The sequence below is a fragment of the Procambarus clarkii genome, chromosome 59 (assembly GCF_040958095.1).
Source record: "Procambarus clarkii isolate CNS0578487 chromosome 59, FALCON_Pclarkii_2.0, whole genome shotgun sequence".
Taxonomy (NCBI): Eukaryota; Metazoa; Arthropoda; class Malacostraca; order Decapoda; family Cambaridae; genus Procambarus; species Procambarus clarkii.
Window position 1 is genome coordinate 18,171,146 of NC_091208.1, and position 23,334 is coordinate 18,194,479.

The following is a 23,334-nucleotide window of genomic DNA, read 5'->3' on the forward strand; positions in this document are numbered from 1 at the left end:
TATAGATTGTGAACGGTTTCTGGCGGGGTGACGGTGTCCGGCGCCGGCTTGGCCGCGAGGTGCCGGGAGATGGCGGGTCTTGATGGGTTCCTGGTGGGCCCTCAGGGCGTGGGTGGGTTCCTGGTGTGCCCTCAGGGCGTGGGTGGGTTCCTGGTGTGCCCTCAGGGCGTGGGTGGGTTCCTGGTGTGTGCCCTCAGGGCGTGGGTGGGTTCCTGGTGTGCCCTCAGGGCGTGGGTGGGTTCCTGGTGTGCCCTCAGGGCGTGGGTGGGTTCCTGGTGTGCCCTCAGGGCGTGGGTGGGTTCCTGGTGTGTGCCCTCAGGGCGTGGGTGGGTTCCTGGTGTGCCCTCAGGGCGTGGGTGGGTTCCTGGTGTGCCCTCAGGGCGTGGGTGGGTTCCTGGTGTGCCCTCAGGGCGTGGGTGGGTTCTTGGTGTGTCCTCAGGGCGTGGGTGGGTTCCTGGTGTGCCCTCAGGGCGTGGGTGGGTTCCTGGTGTGCCCTCAGGGCGTGGGTGGGTTCCTGGTGTGCCCTTAGGGCGTGGGTGGGTTCCTGGTGTGCCCTCAGGGCGTGGGTGGGTTCCTGGTGTGCCCTCAGGGCGTGGGTGGGTTCCTGGTGTGCCCTTAGGGCGTGGGTGGGTTCCTGGTGTGTCCTCAGGGCGTGGGTGGGTTCCTGGTGTGCCCTCAGGGCGTGGGTGGGTTCCTGGTGTGCCCTCAGGGCGTGGGTGGGTTCCTGGTGTGCCCTTAGGGCGTGGGTGGGTTCCTGGTGTGCCCTCAGGGCGTGGGTGGGTTCCTGGTGTGCCCTCAGGGCGTGGGTGGGTTCCTGGTGTGCCCTCAGGGCGTGGGTGGGTTCCTGGTGTGCCCTCAGGGCGTGGGTGGGTTCCTGGTGTGCCCTTAGGGCGTGGGTGGGTTCCTGGTGTGCCCTCAGGGCGTGGGTGGGTTCCTGGTGTGCCCTCAGGGCGTGGGTGGGTTCCTGGTGTGCCCTTAGGGCGTGGGTGGGTTCCTGGTGTGCCCTTAGGGCGTGGGTGGGTTCCTGGTGTGCCACCAGAAACTACAATTATTATAAAAAATAATTAATAATTATATTTAATATAATTAAATATTTTTTAAAAATTCTAAAATTATCAATGAAATCTAATAATATTATAACGTTAATATGTATTTAAATAATATATAAAGTTCAACTATTCTTTGTCATTTAAAAATATATATATATTTGTTTCTAAATTACTTGCATTTATATTAATTTTTCTTTGGACAACTATTTTGTTTAACAGTCGTTGCAAATAGTTCCTTTGTTTTCGAGTCACAGTCAGGGATCTCGGGTTCCAGGCAGAAGTGGTTGGGCACGTTTGCTATCACCTAATGCCGTAAATAGTTCATTTATTATGCACCCCATACCCATCTTGTAGGCGGTAGTGGAAAGGGTTACAGAGGTACATAATGGGCTCAGGGACTGAACCCCACAATTCATTTAGCTAAGCAAGTTACAATCTTGATGAGCTAGTTACAAGATTCAATGTACATCGTCACATCATCAATGGGTTCGAGATCGACCACAAGTACAGTTTCTAAATTAAGAAACTGACATATGAGATGTTGTTGTTATAGATTCAGCTACAGCGGGGCAAGTAGCACGGACTATGGTGAGCCCGTAACTTACCTGGCACAGGAGCGGGGCAAGTAGCACGGGCTATAGTGAGCCCGTAGTGGACTTACCTGACACAGGAACGGTGCTATTGGATATGTAGAGAGCTAGTGTCACAATTGATATGTTTGTCCTGCACACCGCCCCCCATCCAGTGGGCAGCGGTGGATAGGTACGTTACAGTCACTTAGTTACTACCTACAGTTAGCAAACTGGGGATATTTGGCTAAGATTTCTGGTAGCAGATCATTTTGAATTACATATTTACACATCTCTGGAAGAGTAAGATTTTACTATATCAATTTAGATTTACTACATCAATCTATACTATATATCTTAAGATTTCTTAAGAGTGCCATGATACCTACATTTTCTTTGTCAAGTTTTCCTATATTTTTTACAGGGTAACATTTATATTTTGAACACTGTCCAGCTCATTTTGTCCCCTTTTTTATAATTCACGTTATAAATGCAAAGGATTTTGTAAGTACTTACAACAAAAAAGTTTTCAAGTACATTTACAAACGGTCATTTTCTTCTCCACCCACTTACCTTTTTTTCCTTCCATACTGCCCCCTTATTATTTTCCTTCCATACTGCCCCCTTATTATTTTCCTTCCATACTGCCCCCTTATTATTTTCCTTCCATACTGCCCCCTTATTATTTTCCTTCCATACTGCCCCCTTATTATTTTCCTTCCATACTGCCCCCTTATTATTTTCCTTCCATACTGCCCCCTTATTATTTTCCTTCCATACTGCCCCCTTATTATTTTCCTTCCATACTGCCCCCTTATTATTTTCCTTCCATACTGCCCCCTTATTATTTTCCTTCCATACTGCCCCCTTATTATTTTCCTTCCATACTGCCCCCTTATTATTTTCCTTCCATACTGCCCCCTTATTATTTTCCTTCCATACTGCCCCCTAGGTGTGGGCTGAAGATGGCGCAGCATCTTCAGCCCACACCTTCGGCCTGCTTGACCCTCCACTTCTCCTTTATTATAATAAGAATAATTACATGTACATTTGTAATTAGTGTACATAATTTATTTACCTGAATTTACCTGAGGGCTACTAACACTTTAGTGACCTTGACGAGGCCTAAAAGCCAGGGGCCTGTCAAAGGTCCTCCTTAAGTCATGTTTTATATTTAGTAATATAGCAATCTTACCATGTCCCCAGTAGTGCAATCGGGTTCGTATTCTGAACCAGATTGATGATATACAGAATACTAAGTATTCTGTATATCATACCATTATCACACATCCAAATAATTGCATGTGGTACACTACTATATCCTTTATTTCTATAGTCATCAATAAGTTGATATTCTAATATATAGTGATCTAAGGTGTGGGCGTGCACCATACTACACACTAATACATAGTGATCTAAGGTGTGGGCGTGCACCATACTACACACTAATACATAGTGATCTAAGGTGTGGGCGTGCACCATACTACACACTAATATATAGTGATCTAAGGTGTGGGCGTGCACCATACTACACACTAATACATAGTGATCTAAGGTGTGGGCGTGCACCATACTACACACTAATACATAGTGATCTAAGGTGTGGGCGTGCACCATACTACACACTAATACATAGTGATCTAAGGTGTGGGCGTGCACCATACTACACATTAATACATAGTGATCTAAGGTGTGGGCGTGCACCATACTACACACTAATACATAGTGATCTAAGGTGTGGGCGTGCACCATACTACACACTAATACATAGTGATCTAAGGTGTGGGCGTGCACCATACTACACACTAATACATAGTGATCTAAGGTGTGGGCGTGCACCATACTACACATTAATACATAGTGATCTAAGGTGTGGGCGTGCACCATACTACACACTAATACATAGTGATCTAAGGTGTGGGCGTGCACCATACTACACATTAATACATAGTGATCTAAGGTGTGGGCGTGCACCATACTACACACTAATACATAGTGATCTAAGGTGTGGGCGTGCACCATACTACACACTAATACATAGTGATCTAAGGTGTGGGCGTGCACCATACTACACATTAATACATAGTGATCTAAGGTGTGGGCGTGCACCATACTACACACTAATACATAGTGATCTAAGGTGTTGGCGTGCACCATACTACACATTAATACATAGTGATCTAAGGTGTGGGCGTGCACCATACTACACACTAATACATAATGATCTAAGGTGTGGGCGTGCACCATACTACACACTAATACATAGTGATCTAAGGTGTGGGCGTGCACCATACTACACACTAATACATAGTGATCTAAGGTGTGGGCGTGCACCATACTACACACTAATACATAGTGATCTAAGGTGTGGGCGTTCACCATACTACACACTAATACATAGTGATCTAAGGTGTGGGCGTGCACCATACTACACATTAATACATAGTGATCTAAGGTGTGGGCGTGCACCATACTACACACTAATACATAGTGATCTAAGGTGTTGGCGTGCACCATACTACACATTAATACATAGTGATCTAAGGTGTGGGCGTTCACCATACTACACACTAATACATAGTGATCTAAGGTGTGGGCGTGCACCATACTACACACTAATACATAGTGATCTAAGGTGTGGGCGTGCACCATACTACATAATTTACACTTCTTATCTTTGTCACTGACATCAACACCGTATTGCCAGATATACTTGTATCCTACTCTTACTCTCATGTAAATTGAGGCCTTCCAAGTAGACTTTCCTCTACTATAAGTGAAGGACGAATTTGTGTTTATTATTGCATAATGATTTCGTGTGTTATTGTTGTCCACCATTGCCTTCAAACTTTATTTTCCATCTTGGATTCTCGTTATGATCTCAAGTCATTATGTGCCTCAGTAATCCTTTCAACCACTGCCGACAAGATTAGCATAGAATGAATATTAAGTAAATTTGTTGATTATATTGAGTCAAGTCAAGCTTATCTTGACTTTCTAAAAATGCTAAGTTTTAAAATACAACTAGTTGATCATCAACAGAAGGGTTCAATCGTTTAAACTTATTTAAATAATTCTATTATATAATCAGGATTTAACAATTAAATGTAAGTTTAAAAAATCTTTTAAAGTTTTGAAATAGTTTTATAAACTTCAAAAAAGAAAAATATTTAATCAAATTTTTGAAAATAAAAGTATGTTTCGTTATGATTAATTTAGCTTAAAAATTGTTGTTTACGTTTAAATGACTTGAACTTATGTAAAACGTTCTTGGGACAAATATTTAAGGATAACTATACAAAAATAATGATTTTTTTTTTTTTTGAGATATATACAAGAGTTGTTACATTCTTGTACAGCCACTACTAGTACGCGTAGCGTTTTGGGTAAGTCCTTAATCCTATGTTCCCTGGAATACGACCCCCGCGAAGAATCGTTTTTACAACCAAGTACCTATTTTACTGTTGAGTTAAACAGAGGCTACAGTTAAGGATTGTGCTCAGTAAATCCTCCTCCGCCAGGATACGAACCCAGGACAAAGCGCTCGCGGAACGCCTTCTTTCATACACTATTTCTTCAGACGCTATTTGTAAGTGAGGGATTCCGGGCGAGACAAAAATAGTTAGGCACGTTTTCTTACACATAATGCTTCTATTCACCTAGCAGTAAATAGGTACCCAGGAGTTTTGAAGCTGTTGTGAGGTTGCATCCTATTGAAAGGTCAATAGTTCGCTCTTGCACGGCCCTCTATGAAAGCCTAAAGCATATGTTGCATAAAGCAAAAATTATAATGTCAAATTTATACATTTCAAGAACAAATTTGGAAACAAATGTCATAATAATTGTTTGTTAATAAAAAACCAAAACAGGGTCTCTGCGCCGGGGCCTCCTGGCGTTGTGGGGCTACACAAGACACCCCCCCCCCCCCCAATACACTCGCAGCTCTACATGCTCTATTTAGCTTTGTTTCATCACGTCATTTAAGCGTCCATGTCATTCTATTATGCAGGAAGAACCGCACGTCTATGGGTCATCCAATAATGTTAGTAGACTTCTAGATGTTACCACTGCTAGGCTTAGGCTTGGCTACAAGTACCTCTGGGAGTTTGTAACATCTGCTGATGGAGATTTGATTAAATGTAAACTCTGTCAGCAGAACTATTCGCATACTTTGCGTCATTATATAATGGAATGTGAAAAAATTGCGGAATTTAGAGATAACACCATCAATAGTGTCCAAGAAATGTGTAAGTACTTCATTCATAATGATGTGCTGCCCGAAATTTTAGCGAAGTATCCAAAATTTGCTTACTGTAGGTGCTGCCTGCACATGACTGTAAAGCTGCCGCCCAGTTGGGTGGGTGTGGAGCAAGACTAGTAACTGTGTGACTCACTATAGATGTAAAGTGCCTTGTATAGTGACTGTTGTGAGCCTCTTGTAATGTCACTTGTAACACCTCTTTGTGTCACTTGTGACACAAAGATTATTGATGTGTGTATTTGTGTGGGTGATTAGATATGTATGTGTATGTATATGTGTATATATATATATATATATATATATATATATATATATATATATATATATATATATATATATATATATATATGTACATGTATGTATGAGGGTGTGTACATGTGTATACAACATTGATAATTTCGTAACTAGCGTCAAACATTGTTATTTGCTTAGCTAAACGAACTAGAGGGTTCAGTTCCTGAACCGATTATGTGCCTCTGTAATCCTTTACACCACCGCCCACGGGATGGGTATGGGGTGCATAATAAAGAAAGAAATTGACAATGTTAAGCTTTGTCAGCTTTAGCGTGCTCCATCACTTGGCATGGGCGCTCTCTTCTATAATACGAGGTTTATAATAACATACAAAATTGTGTTATTTTTTTAATGTGATGTGACACATTTTATTCGTCAAGTCCTTAGACACTTATTTTTTATTGTATTAGTATTTTTTTTATTTATTTATATCCACAAGGGTTCTTACATTCTTGTACAGCACTAGCACGCATAGCGTTCAGACGGGAGACATCTCCCGTCACGCAGGGTGCAGTCTATTGCAGTATCATCTATTGATACTGGTAATGGCTCAAAAGGGCCACCACTTACAGGCTATTCATGCCCGTGCCACCTTTTGGGTGGCTTAATCTTCATCAATCAATCAATCAGCATAGCGTTTATGACAAGTCCCCAAATCCTAATTTTCAAACACACACACACACACACACACACACACACACACACACACACACACACACACACACACACACACACACACACACACACACACACACACACACACAATCCTCAGGAAGCAGCTGTCTAACTCCCAGGTACCTATTTACTGTTAGGTGAACAGGAGCATCAGCGTGAAATAAACTTACCAATTTGTTTCTGCCTCTGCCGGGGGATCGAACCAGGACCCTTAGGACTACGAACACCGAGCGTTGCCGAATCAGCCGTCAGGCCCCCTACTTGTTATCAGTTCTTGTTGTCAGTCACTATATTATTTAGGCTTGTTACCAGTGATCGCCAATTACTGTTAACTCAGTTATTCTGTCTGTGATCGTCATTAACTTCATCAGTTATATTATCATTTGTTCAAAGTTAATTTACTCGTTAACTTTCTTATCTTTACATGAAGACTAACTACTGCTATTCATATTAATTATACACATTATTATCATTTATAGTTAATTTACTTATAATACTTTATATATCTACGATGAGTAATTTACCTATATTACACATAAATAATTTTACCCTAGCAAGAGTTTCAGTCACCCTACCCAAAAATGACAGGTGCAGCATAATCAATAAGATCTCTCAATATACTACTACTGGAATGTGAAATGTAAAATGTGATTAATATTTGTGTACTATATGGATATGTGAACCCATTCAGGGACCTTAAATTGACGAGGGTAGGAATAGCCTAAGCTACTCTATCCTTTGGAGATTTACTTTATTATATCAGTAACTTTGAACTATGGGGTTCAGTTCCTTTAGTTGAAATTGAAATAAGTTTATTGATGTAAAATACACACAAAGGGATGAGGTAGCTCAAGCTATTCTCACCCCGTTCAGTACATCGTGTTAATACATACATAGACACACATCACAAACAATAAACATATTACCAAACATTCTGAGATTCCTTTAGTCATTATGTGCCTCAGTAAACTGCCCATCACTGTCGCCATCTGGGGTTAAACTGGCACTTCCGCCCCATGTGTCAAGTAAGTTTATTGAGAAAATGAAGTACATTTCAAAAGGATTGAGTAGTTTAGGATATTTCTACCCTCGTTTATATAAGGTCCCTCGAGGGGCTCACAAACCCACACAGTCACGTGTCTCCAGCGAGAACACTTAATACATAATATCGGTTCTTTAACGTATTTAGCCACCTTTCTGTATCAAAGTCCCTTTAGGACTTGGGGAGCTGGTCGGCCGAGCGGACAGTACGCTGGACTTATGATCCTGTGGTCCTGGGTTCGATCCCAGGCGCCGGCGAGAAACAATGGGCAGAGTTTCTTTCACCCTATGCCCCTGTTACCTAGCAGTAAAATAGGTACCTGGGTGTTAGTCAGCTCTCACGGGCTGCTTCCTGGGGGTGGAGGCCTGGTCGAGGACCGGGCCGCGGGGACACTAAAAGCCCCGAAATCATCTCAAGATAGCCTCTCAAGATAGGACACAAATTGTATCTGGAGCCTCAGCCTTCAACAGGGCGACTACCTGGCCTTGTTCATCACCACCTGTAACGTTCCCCTTCACCCACACGAAATGTTCATTGTTAACGTGAAGGGACTTTGGTTCCAGATAATTTGGATACCTAAAACAATTATCTTTGTATGAGTTATTCCACTTTCTGGAGAAATCAAAACAACGTTCCTAAAACCGACAGTCGTTAAATGTTCCACAGCTCCTTGTTCTGTCGCAATTGTTATGTAGGGCCGGTGAACACCTTCCTTCAACAACAGTTCATATTCACCAAATTGCTTGGCTTGTTGAACCGTCCATTCCAACTTGTGGTAACAATTCAGTACACACGTGGAAGGAAATAACAGCCGCTGCCCCTTGTTAACCTGTCCTACCTGTCCGGTGAGCTGCTCCTGTTCAGGTTCTCATTTGGGTTGATATCCTGGTTCCTTGTGGCTCCGGTTACTGCTATTCTTGGGTCGTTTGTCGTCTTATCGCCCTTCAACTGACACAATGTTGATTTTATTATCACACAGAAGCTTTAGTCATATTGTGGTATGCAATTTCATGTCCCAAGCATCAATTTTGAGCTCCAAATTGTCCCTGTTGCATACGGCAGTGGTGTTAGGGAGCCGTTATTACTGAGGTGGTCATTATTAGGTTAGGTTGCGTCCCGTCACCCGAGTACTGTCAGCAAGAGGACAGTACTGTACATAGATTTGCTCATGACCCCGTCGTAAAGTAGACAATAATCCCACTTCCATGTGTAAATACATTATCGCTTTATGTTTAATAAACATGTTAAGCACATGGTGCTTCATGATATCCTTTCTTCCTCATTAAACAAACTATTGTTGCTGACCTCCTCTCAATCAAGTATCTGTCTATATATTTTCCTGTTTTCCTTCTTCCTCGACATCACTGCTTGAAATAGGCTTGAGTCACCATCTTGATTATCCTCCAAGTCAGAGTTGGAGCAGTTCCTCCATCGCTCAGGCAGGCCAGCCTCTTCTGCCATTTCTTACAACAAATCACTAATCAATCACGAATGACTACAAGGAGGCGACTTGGTCTGCCAGCAGGTGATCTTAAGTTAGGTCTGCCCAGCAGGTGATCTTAAGTTTGGTCTGCCTAGCAGGTGATCTTAAGTTTGGTCTGCCAGCAGGTGATCTTAAGTTTACGACTGTCAAGAGCACTTAAGGACACCTCCGTCTTCTACCAAAGTTGGGATAGGACTGCCCAGAACTTAGCTTGTTATGGGGTTGCATCCTGGGGAGGGTCAGTAATTCGACCCTGGGGGGGAAGGAATGGGGTTTGAAAGTATATACATTGGTGACTGAGTGTTACAGTTTTGCAAAGTCAATAACACCCATTGCGTTTTGGGCATGTCCTTATATGCTAATCAATAAATGCGTGGTCATTATTGATCTATACATTAACTAATATATATGCAATATAATAGGTACAGGGTAACATAATTTGAATTCAATATAATAACTACATTATAAATTGATATAATAAATTATATTAATGAAATTACATTTCTTTAGTAATAAACTGAGTGTAGCATTATAGATACTGTTTGAGTTAGTTGCTCGAAACGGAATCCAATATAGACGAAATTAGTTACTTTGTTGCTCTACTTTTGAGTAGAGTATAGGTTGGTTAATTTTTTAATTCATTAGGGAGTGAGTTACATATAATAGGTTTGGCTCATGGAATATCAGAGAGATGTTGATTTATGGTGTAATGTTCACGGGTTCTATTACATCTATCAAAGAAAAGTTTCAAATTGGGATTTGAATCAAAGAATGAGGTTTTGCAAGTGTAAACACCACAAGTGAATGTGTGGAGTATGTTTAGCATGTTTAGGGATTGAAATAGAGAGGCTGTGTGTGTTGTCTGAAGACAAAAATTTGTATAGTTGCTGGGCGATGATGGCTTGAGGTAGTTTGAAGTGGTTGAACCTTATGCAGATACCGTATGTTAGATATGAATAGATTAGAGAATAGTATAGAGAAAGGAGAACATAGCGGGGAACAATCTGATTTTTTTTACAGTATAGCAATAGTTTTTGAGACTTTTTGTATGTATGAACTATCAGGGGGAAAAGCGCCAAGCCATTACGACTATATAGCACTGGGAAGGGATCAGGATAAGGATTTGGGATAGGACGTGGGGGGGGATGGGATGGTGCCCAACCACTTGGACGGTCGGGGATTGATTTGTATGTATGAACTGAAGTTAAGTCTCTTATGTACAGGCCAAAGAACTTTCCCCCATTTTTACTATTAATATTGATATTGTCTATCTGAAGGTGTATTGTGGTTGACGATTTGCTACCAAATAAAATGTAGTAGGTCTTTTCTATGTTTAGTGTGAGTTTGTTGGTTGACATTCGTGAGTGCACTTTTTTAGTTCGTTATTTCCTATATTATTTAGAGTGTATGAGATGGGGTTAGGAGTGTAGAGTTGATGCTATTACAATAACAGTTGTGATTAGAAAAGATGAAGGTAATATCGCAGTACAAGTTTAAAAACGCTAGACACATTTGGCAAGTCATTGATGTGTATAAGAAATAGAAGAGGTCCTAAGATGATGCCTTGTGGCACTCCCATGGTTAATGGTAGCGAGGGAGGGGATAGATAGCAACCTAAACTGGTGTCTCTTAAGATATGATAGATAAAGTTCAGATCAAGGCCTCGTATTCCATAATAATGAAGTTTAAGAGGTAATTGCGATTTATGGAATCAAAGCCTCAGCTCAGTGAAGAGGCTAATTGTACTCATTTTTGTCAAGGGCTGTGTAGATTAAATTAAGCAAATTAATAATAACATCATTGGCTGTGAAGATTAAATCAGGCAAACTAATAATATCATCATTGGTACTTTTAGGATCAGAAGTCAAATTGGCTGGGACTTGAGAGGTTGAATTTTACAAGGTAGTAGTAGAGCTGTTTGTAGGCTTCCGTCGCTCTCAGGCCGTCTACGAAATCAGCATTACCAAAACATGGACATTTTTAGTGAAACAGTTCATATTTTGTACTACCATCCATAGTATTGCAGGAACTATCATGTCTGGATGACAGGTTGAACGATTCCCTCATTTAATATCACCATAAAATCAACAGATCGAGACTACTCTATCACCAATAATAGAAAACAATCAAATTCTTCAGCGGCGTTGAAGTCTAATAGGGAAAAGAACCGCGTGTTAAATTCCTGTGAATCAGCCCTCTTCCCCTCTCCCCCATTCCCTCACCCTAGGGGCGTACCTCGGGACGCAGGCGAGTACTTACTTGCGTATGAACCAGTTTTTTTACGCTGATGGCCAAGGTCATTCACTGCTCTGCCAGACATAATAACAAACTTTCTCGCGTTCACTCATTTCTACGCAACGGTCGCTCTCCTGTTTATCTGCACTTGATGGAGAATTTGTAGCGATACAAATGAGTTAGATATGCATTGATGTTTTGTATTCCACTCTCTGATATGTCTGGTATTATATTATTTCCTGACTCATTTGGAATTGCGTTACATGAGACTATATACAACCTGTTGGATCGCACGCATCCTATTGACGCCCACACTCGGGGCGTCGTTCCAGGCGCACTTTGTTGTTAAAGGTAATCTCTGAAATGAAATGTTCACCGACTGTGAAAGGTAATCTACAATGGAATGTAAAGTGTCAAAGCGAATCTTCGTAAATAGCTAGTTACTATTTGGCCCAGGAGAATCAATGGCTACTGCGCAAATGTCGTACTGAAAATGGAGTTTACGCTGGGAGATGACGGGGCGGGCGCACGAATAAACTTGTAATCATATATGATATGTCAAGAAATCACAGAAGGCTGTTGTAGAGCATTTAGTAAACATAAATGTTGTATAAATAATAGTCTCTATTTTCATATACATGCAAACAAAGCTGACAAACACATTACCATTCAAGTTAGAAATCCTGCACTGGCAACCCACCAACGGCAGCGAAGAACACCCCAAACACCCGAGATCTTGTCAACTGATCAGTGTGAATCTTGCCGTGCGTGGAGGCGGTGCGTGCTGCTCAAATAAACATACATATCACTCGCCTCTTAAGTGTCATTGCGATCGCGTTCGCTAACCCATACATATCCGGCCTCAGGATCAGTAGTGTAGTGTTAGATAGTGACTCGTTAGCGTGTTTGAAAGTTCCTTGGAGTACCGCAACGTTGGGATATAGTGCGTTTAATTACCTGCCAGAAGAACCCACGTGTATCTTCAGGGGAACAGGTAAGATGCTCCTGCCTGCCTCCTTGTTCTTCCAGGTTCTGTCTCAAGTTTGTTGGCTGAGACGTTGTTTAATCTTGGATTAACCTCACCTTCCTTGCTCAGAAACCCCAGCTCAAGGAGGTACTACGGATATCAAACCTAAACAAGGGGAGATTTCAATGTTCTTGAAGGTCTTTGAATCACTGATTGGTTTCCATGTTGAGTGATTGACAGCCTGCTGTAACTACCTAACGATGACAGCCTTATGTCACCAGCTAATATAGGTCATGACAGCCTGCTGTAACTAGCTAACGATGACAGCCTTATGTCATTAGCTAATATAGGTTATGACAGCCCTGCTGTAACTAGCTAACGATGACAGCCTTATGTCACAAGCTAATATAGGTCATGACAGCCTGCTGTAACTAGCTAACGATGACAGCCTTATGTCACTAACTAATATAGGTTATGACAGCCCTGCTGTAACTAGCAAATAAAGGTTATAGCCTCGTGACGCTAGCTAATAAAAGTTATGATAACGTTTATTAGCTAGTGTCATCTGGCTGTCATACCTTTTATTAGCTAGTGTCATGAAGCTATAAAATCTTTACTAGCTAGTGTCATGAGGCTACGATAACCTCATGATACTAATAAAGGTTTTATAGCCTCATGACACCATTAAAGGTTATGATAGCCTCATGACACTAATAAGTTATGATAGCCTCATGACACTAATAGCAGTTATGATAGCCTCATGACACGAATAAGTTATGATAGCCTCATGACACTAATAGCAGTTATGATAGCCTCATGACACTAATAGCAGTTATGATAGCCCATGACACGAATAAGTTATGATAGCCTCATGACACTAATAACAACTATGATAGCCTCATGACACTAGCTAATAAAAGTTATGATAGCCTCATGACACTAATAACAGTTATGATAGCCTGATGACACTAATAAAGGTTATGATAGCTTCATGACACTAATAAAGGTTATGATAGCTTCATGACACTAATAAAGGTTATGATAGCTTCATGACACTAATAAAGGTTATGATAGCCTCATGTCACTAATAAAGATTATGATAGCTTCATGACACTAATAAAGGTTATGATAGCCTCATGTCACTAATAAAGGTTATGATAGCTTCATGACACTAATAAAGGTTATGATAGCCTCATGTCACTAATAAAGGTTATGATAGCTTCATGACACTAATAAAGGTTATGAGAGCCTCATGACACTAATAAAGGTTATGATAGCCTCGTGACACTATTAAAGGTCATGATAGCCTCATGACACTAATAAAGGTTATGATAGCCTCATGTCACTAATAAAGGTTATGATAGCTTCATGACACTAATAAAGGTTATGATAGCCTCATGACACTAATAAAGGTTATGATAGCCTCGTGACACTATTAAAGGTCATGATAGCCTCATGACACTAATAAAGGTTATGATAGCCTCATGACACTAATAAAAGTTATGATAGCCTTAGCCTCATGACACTAATAAAACTTATGATAACCTCATGACACTAGCTAATAAAGGTTATGACACCCAGATGTCATAACCTTATTCTTAAGAATTTTCCAAGAGAAAAAGATAGATTTTGACTTTAAAATAAACACTTGCGTTAGCCCATATGGTTACACGATCATTGCATTTAACATTACAGTATTTATCTCATGATGACTGTAGCATTAACCACAGTTACAGTACTGTAATTCGACTACCACCTGTATAACTTAAATAGAGAATGGGTCTAGCCAACTGGTTTCAGTGATTGAACCATTGTGAGCTAAATGTTATTTTTATTTAAGTCTTAAAATTGTAAGTTTGATTTACATAGTTGTACGTCGGGCAATCCAGGGGGCCAGATTCACGAAACAGTTACGCAAGTACTTACGAACGTGTACACCTTTCCTCAATCTTTGACGGCTGTGGTTACATTTATTAAACAGTTTATAAGCATAAAAACTTCCCAATCAACTGTTGTTATTGTTATAAACAGCCTCCTGGTGCTTCGGAGCTCATCAACTGTTTAAAAATTGTAAACAAAGCCGCCAAAGATTGAGAAAAGATGTACAGTTCGTAACTGCTTCGTGAATCTGGCCTCGGGAGATGTGTTTAAGTAGATACGAATCAAGTTCGTAATTCTGATTGTTCGTGGTTATATTAACGAATTTTGTAACTGGTGTGTCAGGGGTTATGACGTGCTGGCTTGGGGGGTAGGTTCAGCGTGTCAGGCGCCGCTGTATCATGTATTCTGATCTCTCTAAAAGCAACAGCCTGTTGGACCAAGTTATCACACGTCGAGCCTGGCCTCAGGCCGGACTTGGGAAGTAGAAGAACTCTTAGTATCGGATACCTTAGTGGTGCCAGGCCGGGCTTGGGGAGTAGAAGAGCTCTTAGTATCAGATACCTTAGTATCAGTATCAGAGTATCAATACCCATACCTCTCGAGGTATGGGTATTGTAGTGAATGACTGGGGGAATGGGTATTGTAGTGAATGACGGGGGATATGGGTATTGTAGTGAATGACTGGGGGGAAATGGGTGTTGCACTACATGACCAGGGGACGGGTGTTGCAAATGAATGACGAAGAATGGGTGTTGCAAGTGAATGACGGAGATGTGTAGTAGATTTTAATAAGCTAAACAAGGTTAAAATATAATTAGACGATATATATGCTAAACGAGGCAACTGGTTTTATGTGCTTCAGCTCCTCAATCCGTTATATACGCCTCACCTCATTATGTGACCCGGATTTCAATTGCTGATGATGCACTCACTGGGTGGAGTGCATAATAAAAGAACTAAACAATCTTAACTGTTGACTATGCTGCTTATGTTAGGCTTTTGTGTAGTTGATTGGGTAGGTTGAGGGTTGTGAAAATGTTGTTTGGGTAGGTTGAGGGTTGTGAGAATGTTGATTGGGTAGGTTGAGCCTGTGAGAAAGGAAGTAGAGACTGTGGCGGGCCAGACAAGCCAGCAGTAATTATCATGTGTGCGTGATGGCTTGTTAGTGGGCACCCTTGGTGTGGGAGAGTGCCTACATGTGGCCCTCAGCGGGGTCAGTGCCACCTCGTCCACCGCCCAGGGCTGCGTTACGGCAAGAAGTGTCAAGTGATTGCATGCTCCCTAGCTTTAGCCGTCTCAAGTTGTTCCTCCTAGCTACAAGTGTCTCGCCTCACAAGGTCACAGTGCCACGCCTCACAAAGTCACAGTGCCACGCCTCACAAGGTCACAGTGCCACGCCTCAAACGCACAGTGACACGCCTCACAAGGTCACAATGCCACGCCACACAAGGGCACAGTGCCACGCCTCACAAGGTCACAGTGCCACGCCTCACAAGGTCACAGTGCCACGCCTCACAAGGTCACAGTGCCACGCCTCACAAGGTCACAGTGCCACGCCTCACAAGGGCACAGTGCCACGCCTCACAAGGGCACAGTGCCACGCCTTACAAGGTCACAGTGACACGCCTCACAAGGTCACAATGCCACGCCACACAAGGGCACAGTGCCACGCCTCACAAGGTCACAGTGCCACGCCTCACAAGGTCACAGTGCCACGCCACACAAGGGCACAGTGCCACGCCTCACAAGGTCACAGTGCCACGCCTCACAAGGTCACAGTGCCACGCCTCAAACGCACAGTGACACGCCTCACAAGGTCACAATGCCACGCCACACAAGGTCACAGTGCCACGCCTCAAGGTCACAGTGCCACGCCTCACAAGGGCACAGTGCCACGCCACACAAGGGCACAGTGCCACGCCTCACAAGGTCGCAGTGCCACGCCTCACAAGGTCACAGTGCCACGCCTCACAAGGGCACAGTGCCACACCTCACAGTGCCACTCTACCACAACCAACCAGCCAGCCAGCCACTGCCACCCCTCTCCAAAACCAATCAGCTTCTACCACCCCAAACACAATCAGCTGCTGTCACCATCCACAAACACCTAGTGTCAATCACCGGCAACCAGCTGGCGTCAGCTACAGCAGCAGGCTAGTGTCAGCTACAGCAGCAGGCTAGTGTCAGCCACAGCAGCCAGCAATTAGGCTAGTGTCGGCCACAGCAGCCAGCTATTAGACTAGTGTCGGCCACAGCAGCCAGCTATTAGGCTAGTGTCGGCCACAGCAGCCAGCTATTAGGCTAGTGTCGGCCACAGCAGCCAGCTATTAGGCTAGTGTCGGCCACAGCAGCCAGCTATTAGGCTAGTGTCGGCCACAGCAGCCAGCTATTAGACTAGTATCGGCCACAGCAGCCAGCTATTAGACTAGTGTCGGCCACAGCAGCCAGCTATTAGGCTAGTGTCGGCCACAGCAGCCAGCTATTAGGCTAGTGTCGGCCACAGCAGCCAGCAATTAGGCTAGTGTCAGCCACAGCAGGCAGCTATTAGGCTAGTGTCGGCCACAGCAGCCAGCTATTAGACTAGTATCGGCCACAGCAGCCAGCTATTAGGCTAGTGTCGGCCACAGCAGCCAGCTATTAGGCTAGTGTCAGCCACAGCAGCCAGCTATTAGGCTAGTGTCGGCCACAGCAGCCAGCTATTAGGCTAGTGTCGGCCACAGAAGCCAGCTATTAGGCTAGTGTCGGCCACAGCAGCCAGCTATTAGGCTAGTGTCGGCCACAGCAGCCAGCTATTAGGCTAGTGTCAGCCACAGCAGGCAGCTATTAGGCTAGTGTCGGCCACAGCAGCCAGCTATTAGGCTAGTGTCGGCCACAGCAGCCAGCTATTAGGCTAGTGTCGGCCACAGCAGCCAGCTATTAGGCTAGTGTCAGCCACAGCAGCCAGCTATTAGGCTAGTGTCGGCCACAGCAGCCAGCTATTAGGCTAGTGTCAGCCACAGCAGGCAGCTATTAGGCTAGTGTCGGCCACAGCAGCCAGCTATTAGGCTAGTGTCGGCCACAGCAGCCAGCTATTAGGCTAGTGTCGGCCACAGCAGCCAGCTATTAGGCTAGTGTCAGCCACAGCAGCCAGCTATTAGACTAGTGTCGGCCACAGCAGCCAGCTATTAGGCTAGTGTCAGCCACAGCAGGCAGCTATTAGGCTAGTGTCGGCCACAGCAGCCAGCTATTAGGCTAGTGTCAGCCACAGCAGCCAGCTATTAGGCTAGTGTCGGCCACAGCAGCCAGCTATTAGGCTAGTGTCGGCCACAACAGCCAGCTATTAGGCTAGTGTCAGCCACAGCAGGCAGCTATTAGGCTAGTGTCTGCCACAACAGCCACTAAACCTGACCACGTTAGAAAGGAGGAGGGAGAAGGGGGACATGATACAGACGTATAAAATACTTAGAGGGATTGACAAGGTGGAAACAGGAAATGTTTACAGTGAATATCAACAGAACAAGGAAGCACGGAGGGAAGCTTGAGACTCAGATGTGTCATAGAGATGTTAGAAAGTTTGCTTTTAGCGTAAAGGTAGTGAGTAAATGGAATGACCTAAAGGAGCAGATTATAGAGACTAACTCCATTCATGACTTAGACATTAGACAGCCAACATCTAGAAAAGCGGGATCCAAGAGCTGTAGCTCGATCTTACAGGCAAAAATAGGCGAGTACACACACATTTACATATCAACAGTCTTTTCTTATATCGCAAGTGACTCGAGAATTCAAGAAGAGGCTCACAACAGTGTCTATACAAGGCTGTTTACATCTATGGTGCGATGATCCTCAACACTTGCTAAATAAGGATCTCCTTGAAGACGTCGGCGCCTGGGATGAGTGGTTGAGGTAAGGAGTAGGGCTGACGAGGGAAGGAACGGATGTGGCAATTATCTATCACATCCACTACGGGCTCACCATAGCCCGTGCTACTTGAACCCTTTTTGTTCCAGGTAGCGAATCTTTAACAACAACAACATTTATCATAGTATTCAGAATAATTATGAATAATAATAATAATAATAATAATTGTCTATATTATAATAATATAGATTATAGGTGGCCTGTTTGGAATGTGCGTAAACACTTGATAGCCTATGGCTGCTTTTTGCCCGCAAACTTACAACGACTGCGGTTACATCTCTGTAGATCGCAGTTACCGTCTTCGGGCTCACCATAGCCCGTGCTACTTGGAACTTTTTGCTCCAAGTAGTAAATCTTAATCAACAACAACAAATCGCGTTTTTTTGGGGGGAAAGATAACAGTGAATAACCTTACCGGTTATAGTACCTGACCCCAATATGCTCTTACAGTATTATCATTACAAGTAAAAGAGGGAACTGCTGTTTTCTGCATATACTGCCTGGTTGTACATAAGGTGAACAACCTGTCCTTTCGTATAACACGTCGTATTTTGACGTAAAACTCCCACATCGTCAAGGTAAAAGGAATTAAAAATCACAGCAGCTCGCAAAATTGACGTAAGTCCCGTTTTTTATTCGTGGGTCCTTGGTTAGGTTAGGTTAGGTTAGGTTAGGTTAGGTTAGGTTGGAGCAATTTAGTACAACATTTTATTGACGTTGTGAACGCTGGAGAGGACGGACTGAATAGTATGTGAGTTGATTACCACCAGTTTTCCTGTGAAGAAAACCTTGAAATATTCAATAAAATCTCAGGGCAGCCACTATGATCTAGCCTTAATATTCGTCATGTAACATGTAAATAATATAAAACGCAACTTAAATTATAAGGTAACTATCAGTCCAGGACAAAGTAATTGTTAATTAATGATAAGGCAAGAATGAGGATAATGCTGACGACATTTTGGGGTTGCTATACAAACCACGCCTATCACATGGCTCTGTCTATGCGTGATTTTATACACAGACTGTTGGGGACGGGAGCCGGTCGGCCGAGCGGACAGCAAGCACGCTGGACTTGTGATCCTGTGGTCCTGGGTTCGATCCCAGGCGCCGGTGAGAAACAATGGGCAGAGTTTCTTTCACCCTATGCCCCTGTTACCTAGCAGTAAAGTAGGTACCTGGGTGTTAGTCAGCTGTCACGGGCTGCTTCCTGGGGGAGGAGGCCTGGTCGAGGACCGGGCCGCGGGGACACTAAAAAAGCCCCGAAATCATCTCAAGATAACCTCAAGATAACGTTGGGGGCAGACATTGTTGGCTCTCTCCCTGCCTACGTAAAAGGTTTGCTAAAAATATATTTATCTTGCATTAGTAAACAGCATCCGGAACGAAGGTGGATGTTTTCGAGAGGCACTTGAATAGGTTCTTGCAAAATGTGCCGGAGCAACCAGGCTGTAGTGGGTATGAGGGCCTGCGGGACGCTCCAAGCAACAGCCTCTTGAATCAAGTTATCACAAGTCGAGCCTGGCCTCAGGCCGGGCTTGGGGAGTAGAAGAATTCCGGAAACCCTCTCCAGGTATTCGCTTAACAATAGTTTAGCAATAAATTAGTACTATACTCGCGACTAATATTAACATGCAAATTCTAAATACTTTAACAGACAAAAACAGTGATGAGTAGCAGTAGGCTGGCGTTCTGGCAAGGTTCATTACTGCGAACTGAATTCCTTGCCGCCACAAAAATTTACCGCCTCAACAAAATTTATCCTCCTAAGCAAAGCTCTTACTGTTTAAGTAACTATCACGCGAATATCTAACTAAGAATTTATACAGTCCTAACCCAGTCGTGGATTTACATCTATATCTAACTAATTTTCAGAATGTTTTGTTGCTTTATTAAAAAGATAATGTTAAAATCTTAATCCATTTATTTTTTTACTCATTACAAAAAAGGTGGCATCTTGTATTTTTGTTTTTTGTAAATTCCTAGCAAATTCTTGTGGAATCCCAGAGATACGCAGAACGCCAGTGTTCTGCAGAACTATGGGTGGCCATGTTCCGAGTTAGGTAATATATACTACAATTAAAAATTTAGCTAATATATAATAACGTAAATATCATGGAACCCAACTCATCATGGCGGTTACAAATTCGTGTCGATTTTGTTGCCAATTTTAGGGAGAATTCACGTCATGAGGCTAAGTTGACCTAGGTTAATTATGCCTATAACTCCTAGGCCTAATTACAAATAAAAGTACGGCCATATTTTTAACAAATATGTTGGCGTACGTTTATTCCACATCATAGGCTAGCAACTAGCATGTTTGCGGGAAAATAAAAGTTTAGCGGGTATGTCTCACTGGCCAGCTCGGTCTTACGAGCCACTCCGTAATAAATACAACTGTTTTGCCCAACCAGAAAGGTATGAACCCAAGCAACTTAGCTAACCTATCGAGGCCGATGCATAGGAAACGTCAGTATAACACTGCTTTCATTTTTAATAATACGTTATAATTTTAAGGGATTGGTAACGTATATTTTCATTTTAAAAAAAGTAACGTATTAGTCGGAGGACGGATTGATTATTATTATCAATAGAAGGCACCAAACTGGGAAGGCTGTGTAGCGCAAGAGGACGGATTGAAAGTAGTTTTCAATGTAGATTAGTTCCACTTTAATTAAACAAAAAATTATATTACTAATAATATTAGGCCTAATAATACTGTAATTACTTAGGTATACTGACGATAAAGACGTGGTTAATATGGCGGGTACCCGAGTGCCAGGGTCTGGTGGTCCATTTTGGAGAGTCAATCTGATACCATTGTGAGGCGGGAGTTAAGGGTGTTAACTCGCAGCCTAATGTGGCGGCGGCTGAGTGCCTGCCACCTTTCTAATTTCATTAAAGATCTCAAAAAAGAGTCAATTTTTCTCCATCGGCCATATCTCCGTCGACCACATCTCCCTCGACTACCCCAGGTTTTCAGTCACTTCCCTTCCCTCCCATCTCTTTCATAGGGCATCTATTACACACAGAAATCACAATTGCGTGATGCATCAAATGAACAAATCCAAAAGGGCCGTGACGAGGATTCGAACCTGCGTCCGAGAGCATCCCAGACGCTGCCTTAATCGACTGAGCAACGACACGGTAGCCTGAGTGCCGTCTGGGATGCTCTCGGACGCAGGTTCGAATCCTCCTCACGGCCCATGTGGATATGTTCATGGGGCATCTATATCCCCGCTCCTATTTCCCCTGCTAATCTTTTAGCTGATCCCCCTCCGTCCCTATTTTTCTCTATCCCTGCAATTCGTATTTCCCGTGCCCTCGCCTCTTTATTATCCCCATCTCTCTCCCACCATGTTATCCTAGCGCCCACTTTCTTGCCGTCTTCTCATAGCTCCCGTTTCTCCCCCGCTCCCTGTTAGCCTAACGCCTCCTTCTCCCCAGTTCCTCTTTCTATAAACCTCCGACGCCCTCCATCGATCTCCCTTTTCCCCCTGCACCACTGTTCTTGCGTTTTCTCGTGTTTTCTTGGACATTTCTAATATTTCCTATAAATATTTACTGTTTCTCCGCTTATTAGCTCACAGCATACTCCTATTAATTTAATTTGCAATGTCAGTGTGTTAATATTCCGGGTTCCGGGTTCGAATCCCGGCGAAGGCGGAAACAAATGGGCAGAGTTTCTTTCACCCTGATGCTCCTGTTCACCTAGCAGTAAATAGGTATCTGGGAGTTAAGCAGCTGCTGCGGACGGCTTCCTGAGGATGTGTAACACAATGGAGGCCTGGTCGAGGACCTGGCCGCGGGGACGCTAAGCCCCGAAATCATCTCAAGATAACCTCAAGATAATTCACGGGAGACATCTCCCGTCACGCAGGGTGCAGTCGCACCTCCACAGATCTCCAGTATCAGCTCTTGATACTGGTAATGGCTCAAAAGGGCCACCACTTACGGGCTATTCATGCCCATGCCACCTTTTGGGTTGCTTAATCTTCATCAATCAAGATAATTGGCTATTCTTTATGTATGAGAGAGAATGTCTTTCTAAGGTTGGAGGCCAGATTCTTTGGAATAACACCACTAAACTTTGCAGATAGAATGGTCTGGGGCACGGGGCAAACATTGGCTGCTTGAGGTTGGTCCTGTTGGTCTTATTAAGAAAAGGTCGGGCCCAATAATGACCGCCCCCCCCCCCAAAAAAAAAACAAAAAAACATAATCGGTGAAAATGCCAAGCCTAATACTTTGTTTATCTATCCTGCTAAATACTAGGCTCCAGCTTCTCTGAGATTTAAACATTATTTTTCACATGATTAAATGTTAGTTTGTCGGGTAGTTTATTGAAGATCGTGTATATTGAAGAGTTAGAGTAATGAAGACAGGCTGTGAAATTATGAAGATTGTGAAACTTTTAGCAGATGATGTTTTTATACCTGCGTTGAATTGTTTCGTTTCTGAAGCAATAAAGACAAAAAATATGAAATATTAACCTTGGTTTAAAAATAATATATTCGCAGTGCAACAGACAATGCCTGGGTGGAATATTCTTTACGAGCATAATACTAATGCTCGTGAAGCATTAGTATTATGCTCGTGAAGCATTAGTATTATGCTCGTGAAGCATTAGTATTATGCTGGTGAAGCATTAGTATTATGCTCGTGAAGCATTAATATTATGCTGGTGAAGCATTAGTATTATGCTCGTGAAGCATTAGTATTATGCTCGTGAAGCATTAGTATTATGCTGGTGAAGCATTAGTATTATGCTCGTGAAGCATTAGTATTATGCTGGTGAAGCATTAGTATTATGCTTGTGAAGCATTAGTATTATGCTTGTGAAGCATTAGTATTATGCTCGTGAAGCATTAGTATTATGCTCGTGAAGCATTAGTATTATGCTCGTGAAGCATTAGTATTATGCTCGTGAAGCATTAGTATTATGCTCGTGAAGCATTAGTATTATGCTCGTGAAGCAT